General features: G+C 29.8%; 2 long non-coding RNA genes across 3 annotated transcripts; one reads left to right on the forward strand and one right to left on the reverse strand.

Annotated features, from left to right (window-relative positions):
- Positions 1-234: 234 nt before the first annotated feature.
- Positions 235-4056, reverse strand: LOC104648678 (uncharacterized). Of its 2 annotated transcripts, XR_011210995.1 has the most exons (4): positions 3849-4053; positions 2711-2865; positions 696-725; positions 235-619 (listed from the first exon to the last, which is right to left on the reverse strand). It is a non-coding gene; the product is annotated as an uncharacterized lncRNA (long non-coding RNA). The 2 variants fall into 2 exon arrangements; XR_011210994.1 differs by lacking the exon at positions 2711-2865 and having other exon boundaries at positions 3849-4056.
- On the forward strand, positions 2741-4409 carry LOC138337631 (uncharacterized). Its single transcript, XR_011210993.1, has 2 exons — positions 2741-2879; positions 4087-4409. It is a non-coding gene; the product is annotated as an uncharacterized lncRNA (long non-coding RNA).
- Positions 4410-9847: the final 5438 nt, after the last annotated feature.

Here is a 9847-nt window from a genome sequence, read left to right on the forward strand (position 1 = left end):
ACTTGCTTGTAATTGGATTTTTAAAGCTAAAGTAAAAGCTAGAATTACTGAATTTAAAAATCGTTGTAATGAATGTGGACTTGCATACAGAAAAATTCCAAAAGAAATATGCACTAGATGGAATTCTTTATTTGAAATGCTTCAAGTTGCTTATGTTTATCAAGAACCGCTACAATTAGTTTTTAATGCTCATAATGTTGATCCGAGTTTAAGAATTAGCTTTGAAGATTGGCAAAATACAAAAGAACTGATTGATTTTTTAAATGTTTTTTATAAAGCAACAAATGAATGTTCTGGTCAACTTGTTAAGAAAAAAAAATGGGGAAAAATGGAACATTTAAACTTGTTAACTAAAACAGCTTAATTTACGGTAACAGATCATTAATCAACATTAACTATGTGAACTAAATCTTCTTCTGGTTGTGGTGTGACTACGCCCCTAGATTTTGGTGGATAATCATTGTCACTAACATATCCGCACTTAGCCTTCTCGCTTCCATAACTCCACAGCAATGCTCCATATCTTTGACGTAGGTAATCATGACTAAAATCAGCATATGATATATTGATTTGGTCACTCATATACTCGGCAAATGTAGTAACATATAACCCACAGTCTCTACAAAATAATACAACATAAATTAAAAACTTAATGATATATTAAAAAGGACAAACGAATTTTTTTTGATACTTACAGGCTATCGCAGTCCTGTTTAGCGATGTCTCTACAAAAAAAATACAGCATAAATTAAAAACTTATTGAATGATACAGTATAACAATTTTCAAAACCTCATGATACATAGAAAATAATATGATACACTACAAATTCATGTATCAATGCATCATCTAAAACACTATACACACTGATTCAAAATGTATCAGCAAGCACAGTTGATGACACAATTATTGAAATTATTCATTGATACATGATAAAAATTTTCAAAAACCTTGATACTTAGGAAATCATATGATACACATCTAATTCATGTATCAAAGCATAGACGAAACATTCTAATCCACTTAGTACTTATGTATTAAACCTATTGTCTGATACATGATAATAATTTTCATAATTTTTTGATACATATTGGATTCCTTAAGATTTTTACTAATTTCAACAACAATTTAAAAATAAGTATAAAAAATACAAACTCGAAACAATGTAGGCCTGACAACAATGGTTGCTGCTTCTTTTTTCTTTTTTTTTTGTTGTATTTTGACAACCTTTGATTTTGATGTTTCGCCAGAATCTTTGTTTGAATCCTTCTGAAGATTCATAGGATCATGCAAAGACTTTTTTCTATTTTCTTTCCAATTTTCATCGTCAGAATCATAAATCTTTCTATTAATTAAAGGATTCATTACTATGATGTAATAAAACAATTAACCAAAACAAAAAAGGAAGAAAGGAAAAACTAATGATGGAGTAAAAAGAAAAGGAAGAACTAAATACGACTGATGTAACAAATCAATGAACAAGAATAAAAAAAGAAGAAACCAATAACAGATGTTAGGTTAAGAAGAATAACTAAAGACGATGATGGTGTAAGAAGAACTGAAGACGATGATGGAGTAAAAGAACAATAAGAACGGGAGAGCGATTGTCCAGTTCTTTGAAATTTGAAATTCTTTGAATTTTGAAATTCAAATTTCAAAATTGAGTGTTTTAATTAAAATTAATAATTCAAAATCTTTGATTTAGAAGATTGAGTGTTTTAGTGGAGAAAAGATAGGTATTATATTGGGGAATTGTGTATTATAGGAGAGAGAATATTACGTATCTATACACTTCTACTAAAATTAAAAAAAAAAGAATAACATAATATTTAAAAAAAGAAAGGAAAAATAGAGAATACAAAACTTATAGTTGTGTATTTAAGTTATTTTCATCTTATTTTTGGCAAGAAATATTTTAGCCTATTTTCTTAAGACCCAAAGTGGGCCATTTATTAACAAAGTTCCCGGCCAGCCCGTTCCTTTGTTGCTTCTCAACCAAAATCAGCTCAATAATTTCCAGAAATTTTCCCAGCCCAACACCTCAACGCAAAACAAAAAAAGAAAAAAAAAAGAAAAGAAAAGAAAACACCGACCCGACCCTTTTCTCGTCCCAAATCAACCCATACTCGCCCCGTTTAATCAAGAACCCAGAAATTCATCCCAACGCGTGAATTTTTCCAACGCTTGAGAAGAAAACCCAGAAGAGACAAAACGCGCGAGCAGCCCCCGTACGCACCCCGTCTCCTCCACGCGAAGGCAGATGCGAAAGTGGCGAGTTCACGCCTCGCGTTGTCTCCCTCAACCTGTATGGTTTGTATGATCAACAGCTTTATTTCGTCCTTGGCAGCCAAATGTCTTCATCTCCGCGTTTCTCTCGTAATGGCGCCTAATCGAGCGGCTCCCATGACTCCCCCGTTGCAAATTCTGGAATTTTTAGTATCGGTTCCAGATCTCTTTCGATTTTGGGGATGATTTCAAAATTTGAGATTTTGAAATGTCTTGGTCCTTATCCGAAATTTCCCTAGGTTTTCCCCCCATTTTACTAACCCTAATATTTCCCTATATAATATCTGTTTTGTCATTTTGAGGGGGAGAGATTCTTCTGTTGGAAAAAAAGGCGAGAAGAGAAAGTTGAATTTTTCTTTAGAAATTAGCATAGTGAAGAAGCTAAAGAAGTACACACGAAACACATTCTAGGAAAGGAAGAGTTACTTGGTTTCGATCTGAGAGTCCCTATATCATCTCGTTTACCATTGTTTTACCCAAGTTTCTTCGAGACTCTGCTTTGTTTTCTGGTCGGTAGTTCATGTTCAAGTTTTGTGGCGTGGAATTCGTTGCACGTTCTTCGCTCGTCTTGTTCGGTATCGCTGCACCAAAAGAGGTGAAATCTTTACTCTTGAGCTTTTTCTTTTTTCGGTTTTGTAAGTAGACTGAAGCTGAGTTGATATGCTTAAGCTGGTATTTAATTTATTGTTTTTGAGTATGCTGGCTTAGTATATTGTCGCTCTATCTCTTTGTTTGTGTCTCTATTCTCGCCTGATCGATTTAAAGTAATCACCTGATTTGTTTCTAGTAAAGTTTGCCTTCTTGATGAGTCGTAGAATGTTTTAGCTACCTATATTTGCTTTAACTTGAGGTTTAATTAAGTGTTCTTCTCTACAGCTCTGAGTCTAAACTTCTCTACGTTCACCTCTTTAGAAGTCTTGAAGATGCTTAGCTTTAGTGTTCTTTCGTGTGTGTATATATATATATATATATATATATATAGTTCAACCTTCAACCCCTAGGTTTGGCAGACTCTTATAAACAGACGGTACTAGTCTTAGCTTTAAGGTATATATATGGCTTTCTAGAGATTTTTTATTTATTTCAATAAAATTATAAGTGGTTTTTTCTAAATGTTGTAAAGAGTCCTACTCAGTACTCCTTCACTCTTTCTTGTTCTATTTTGTAATTCTCATATTAAGTTCTAGTAACTTCCTCTAGTTTTAATTTTTTTTTTTTTTTTTTTAAATTATGGACTCTGTCCATTCATGAATCTATTTTTACTGTTCATCTCTTTCTCTTAGCTTTTGTTCTTAAAATTAATTTTCTTTAACTCCACCCCGGATTTGGTCATTCATAGTTCATCCATGAACTTTCGAACTGACCCCACAATTTCCTAGGAATTTACAAGTTAATCCATCAATAATTTTAAGAGGCTAAGAGACTAACCATATACTAGGTAAAATAGATTCATGATAATATATACTTAACAAAATTTAAAATAAACTCATGTATTTACATGAATTTAACACACATAATTTACATATATGGGAAGTTGTACTAGAAACATAAATATGAAACTTACATTATAAGAACAGAGTGAAGTTTCCCTTTCGGGAAACCCGAAAACTTCCAAGCTTTCTTTAAACAAAAAAAAAATACTTAAAGAACCAAAATCTGAAAATCTTTTTACAATGTCTAAAGGATAGTTTTATGAAAAAGGTAGTTTTGGGAATTTTTTGAGAGTGTTTGTAGTGGGTCTTTTCTTTCTTTTCTTTTTTCTCTTCTGCTCCTTCTTGTCTTGATAACGTCTGCTTTTATAGGTGTCTTCGGACTTCAAACTCCGGATTTCAAATGGAAAAGGGAATCTTATCACTTCAGCCGGGTACGCATTTGGGCCCCATCGTGAAGTTATTGCCCCTTCTTCTTGCATTATTGTTTCTGGAATCTGATTCAACATCCTTTATCTTATCTTTTTTCTTGAATACGACGCGTCCCAACAGTTTTTCCACATGTGTGGTAGTGAGTAAAGTGGGACTCACATTTTTTGACTAAAGAGGCATTCCTCTCTTAAGTGTAATAATATAATAAGATAATATTTAAAATATTTATTATTATATATATATATATATATATATTTTTTTTTTTTATGTGTCTAGATTATGCAATGCAATTGAATCAAAACTTGCTCCTGAGTCATCATCATTTGGGTCTTGGGCAAATTGTATTGAGTCTTCAAAATTATCCGAATTATTTGGGCTAGGAATAGAAATTTGTCTTGGGCTTTGTATTGGGCTTGGGTTTATATGTTTGTCTTTTTCTTGTTTTTGTTTGAGTAGTTTTTCTACAGTCTGGGTTATTAGGAATTCTAACTCTTTATTTTTTTGGGCTTTTTTAACTTTTCGTCTGATTGTTTGGTTAAATGAGAGTGGTAATTTTCTTCTTGAAGATGAGCTTTCGTCTTTCTCACTTTTTGGCAAAGTGACAGCCATTAACGGGTTTGAGAAGTCTTTACCGGCCACCGTTTGAACCGGACTAGCTGTATCATTATCCGATACAGTGGATTTCCTAGCATTCAGTGGGGAATGCACACCCATCTCATCCATTTTTGTTTGGGATGGAAAACCCTGCGTATCTGTCTGAGTTTGTATATTCTTACCTTTGCTTTCCAGTTTGCTAAGTTTTTCTCTGAGCTTGGCATTTTCTTCTATTAAGGCTTCATTTTTTAAATTTAGCCTTTTGAATGCTTCAGTCATGGATGAGCAATGGTCGCAAAATATAATTTTGTCTGTGTCTTTTTGGATGTTATATTGTGGGATTTTTTCTGGGTTTTGTCTAAGAGCTGGAGAAATATAATAATTTGGTCCTAAAATTCCTCTAGCATAGTCTAAAGCTTCTGTAAAATCGTTAAAACCTTTGAAAAGTGGTTTATGAAAATCTTTAATTGAGTCTAAAACTTCTATCCATGTTTGGAAAACACCATTTGTCTTACCATGAACTACTACATAATATTTAAATTTATTGTCTTTATTTTTATTAGTAAAATAGTATCCTAAAGCATTTAGAACAGCAATTATGTATTTAGTATCTTTTTTATTATGTGCTATCCATATGTTATCTATAAGACATGTCTGTTGTTTATCTAATTGACAATTAGGTAAATGTCTAAAAGTTAAGTTTGACGGTCCATATGCAATTAGGTTTTGTAATCCAAACTGCATTCTTTCTACTTTAATATCGTCTATTTTATCTAATGATTTAAAATGTAAATTAGCTAGTACTGTCTGTTTATAAGAGTCTGCCAAACCTGGGGTTGAAGGTTGAACCTTTTTACCTTTGTCTGATAGTAGAGGTCTCATTCTGTAAAATTTAAACTTTAATTAGTAATCTACTTAATTGATCTGCTATATTATTATCATTTCCTTTAATATGCTCAAAATTTATAGAAGGGTAAATAGATATTGTATCTAAAATTTTTAACCATCTTCTTCTACTGCTAGTTTTATCATTAATTTTTTGATGGAACTTTACTATTGCTTCACAATCTGTTCTTACTAATATTTCTGGTTTATTTAAAATATAAATTCTAAAACTATCTAAACCATATATTACTGCTAAAATTTCAACATCTATACTAGCTTTATTACCTTTTTCTTTAAATTTTCCACTTTGATAGGCGCATATCTTTTCTTCTTGTTTAATACTATATTTATGTGGTTTTGATTTTAGTACTGCACCCCATCCTTCAAAGCTTCCATCTGTTTCTATTATTAAATAATCTGTTTCTAGTGGCATATTTAAATCAGGAATGTTTTTTATTTTTTCTTTTATTTTTTGTACTAATTTTATGTCTTCTATATTAAAATTTCTTTGTCCTTTATTTCCGGTTTTAGAATATAATGGTCCTGCTATTTTTCCTAAATCTTTTATAAAAGGTCTTGCATAATTAACTATAACTAAAAAATTTTGTAATTCTTTTAAACTATTTAATTTGTCTGGCATATCTAATGCTTTTTTAGCTATATGAGGTTGTAATTTAACCTTTCCTTCTCCTAAAATAATTCCTAAAAAATTTATATAATTTTTACATAATTCCATTTTCTTTTTACTAATTATTATTCCGTTATTAACAAATAACCTAAAGACTGTTTGTAAATGTCCTAAATGCTCTTTTATATTTTTACTAAATACTAAAATATCATCTACATATACTAAAACGAATCTTTTATATTCTCCAAATATTTTATCCATTTTTCTTTGGAAAATTGGAGGTGCTGTTTTTAACCCAAATGGCATTACTAACCATTCGAAATGTCCTTCAGGACAGTTAAAAGCAGTCCATTCTATACTGTCTGGATGCATCTTTATTTGCCAATATCCTGATTTACAATCAAATTTACTAAAAAATGTTTTTCCTTGTATTCTATTTATTAATTCTGTCTTGTCTGGTAGTTTATATCCGTCTGTTCTAGTGTTGTCATTTAATCTTTTATAATTTATAACCATTCTAGCTTTTCCTCTAATTATTTCATTATGATTTCTTACCATAAATGCTGTTGATCTATGTTTTGAAGTAGATCTTCTTATTACTCCTAATTCTAATAGTTCTTTAATTTGTATTTTAAAATCTTCTAGATCTTGATTTGTAGCTTCTATTGACGCAGTTTTAATTATATATTCTGGATTTATTATGTCTAGTTTACACACTTCATGATTATTTTCCCAATATTTTAAGGGTTTTTCTCCTATTATTTCTATTTCATCTAAAATTTTTACTATATTATCTAAGTCTTGTTGATTTTTTATTTCTCCTATTTTCTGTATTCCTGTCTTAAAGTTATATAGTTCTGTTTCCATTTCTATTAAAACATAATTTTTATTAATTATTTCGTCTTCTTCTTCTATGTCTAGTATATTTTCATATAGTATATTATAATTATTTTTATTACATTCTCTATCATTTTTACAATTTTCACAACATTTTTCTTTTTGTCTTAATTTAGTTTCAATTTTATTAGTTAAAACTGAAGTATGAGTAGTATTTTTCATAAAAAGTATTCCGTCTCTAGTTATTAAAATTCCTCCTTTGTTATGTAATATAAAATCTAGTCCTAACACAAAATCTACCCTTATATCCAGATCTCTTACCCATATTTTATCCATTTTATAGGTGGGTTTATAGAATTCTGAACAAGTATTTAAGAAACTTATTTGAGCTTTATCTATATAATGTCTATATATATTATGTGTTCCATCCATTTGCATGGCTGCGAGTGGTTTTTCTAAAGTTTTTATTAATTCTATGGGTACAATCTTTTTATTTAGAATACTTTTAGTACATCCTGAGTCTATTAATGCTAAAGTCTCTATTTCATATTTTCCAATATGAAGTTTTGCTAATATTTTGATAGTGTTTATGTTTTTGTCTTCATTACATATTAAAGTATTAGATTCTTCATTCATTAATTCTTGATTATCTACTGGTTGTTCCTGTTGTATATTTTTTCCTTTTTCTAACCTTACTATTCTTTCTTCTAATTCTTTTATTTTTGCTTCTAGTACTAGTACTTTTAAGTTTACTAGAGGTTCATCTGTGTATATTTCTTTTCTTTTCTGAGTTATTATTTCTAATTGAGTCTCTATGCAATTTATACATCCTTCTATAAAACATTTATTACATTTAGCTCTTTTATGTTTGCTTGGGTACCATTTACACCAGTTACATGGATTACTATCTAATCCAGTATCCTTTTCAAAATCATGTTCACATTCTACTATATTCATAAAATTTATTTTTAGATTATCTATATTCAAGTCTTCTATTCCGATTTCATTAATTAATTCTCCTCCTTCTGAATTAGAAGAATCTTCTTCTTTGTTATTTTCATCTATATCAATACTTACTATAGAGTAAATACTTTCATTGTCTGACATATATTCGTCTACATTTAATAATGCTTCATTAAATTCTTCTACTAGTTGTGCATTTCTAGTTTTAGCATTATATCTTTTAGGACAAGTATTTGCTAAATGTTCTATACTTCCACATGTAAAACATTCTAGCTTGTTTTTATAATTTCTATCTGTTCTGTATTTTCTAACATGTCTATCTCTATTTAAATATGGTTTCCTTGCTGAGGATTTTCTAAGAAAATATCCTTTCCTATTATATCTCTTATTATTTTGTGGATGGTATTTTTTATATCTTTTCTTTTTATATTGGTCTTTATCATAACTTTGAGTTGTATATATTATGTCTTTACAGAAATTCATTTCATTCTGTTTTAGTTGTTTTTGTATTTGTAGATTAGTACATTTTTCTTGTAGTATTTCCATTATATGTTGTATTCTATGTCCTATTGACCATTTAGCTTGAGGGTTTTGTATTACTCCCTCTCTTTTAGTCCATCTTTCCTCTATTTCTCTTCCTAAGGCTCCTGGTAGTTTATTAAATAATTTTTTGCCTAAGTCTTGATCAAAAGCATTTCCACTGATTGTACAATAATAGAAGTAATCATTTAAAAATTTCTTTATGTAATACCAATTACTTATACTTAATTGTTCTAATTTTATTACAGCATTTCGCTGTAAAGCTAATAATCCACTATTTGGATCTTCCCCTGTTATTAATGTATGTACTTTATTTGTAAAGTTATAAGGATTTGGTCCTAATGACACTAAATACTGAAATTCTGATGGGAATTCTACTTTATAAGCTTCCCATAAAGCTTTAGTTGATTCTCCTAAAAACGTTTCTAAGTATTTGTACATTGTCTCTGCATCAGTTTCTGTATAATTTTTTATAAAGTCTGCTACTACTATTCCTTTCCATAAGTCTATTACTGAATTCCACCTTTGTGGATCATGTGCTGCTATATTTAAGATTTTACCTTTACTTCCTCCCTCTTGGAGTATTATTGGTTCTTCTATAGGCATTCTTTTTCCCATAGGTTTTACTTCTATTGTTGGAGTATCTCCTTGTCTATATACTCTTCTTCGTGGTATATTTCCTGTGCTATTGTCTGCAGTATGTCCTTGTTCATTTGTTCTTTGAAATGGACTACTAGAACTAGCTGTTTCCATTAATTCTTTCTGACTAAGTATAGATTCTAATTCGGATATTTCACTATCATCGTCTTGTATTTGTGTCATTATATTACTGCTTTTTTCTAACTTATTTTGTAAATCTTTTTCTAATCTATATCCTCTATTATCATTTCTTTGATTACATTTTTTAAAATGAGATATGGTCTGTTCTAAATTTAAGTCTTTTAATTTACATCCTTTACATGTAAAAAGTCTATTATTATTTTCTTTGCATATTTCTTTTGCTTTTTCTATAGCTATGTCTACTGCATAATCTTCTTCTAATGTTATTTCCATATTCATTCCTTCTAAAGGCATTTCTTCTATAGTACTTTCTTCTTCAAAGTCTTTTTGAGCTTCATAATTATAATCTGTAAATCTAATTGAAGGTTCTCCTTTAGAATTTGTATATATTAAGTGAGCGTCTGGTGTTAATGCTTCTTTTTCTTTAAAGTTTCCTAACTTCCACTCCAATCCTGCATATTCTTCAGGGTCTAT

Source organism: Solanum lycopersicum, chromosome 8 (assembly GCF_036512215.1).
Source record: "Solanum lycopersicum chromosome 8, SLM_r2.1".
Lineage (NCBI taxonomy): Eukaryota > Viridiplantae > Streptophyta > Magnoliopsida > Solanales > Solanaceae > Solanum > Solanum lycopersicum.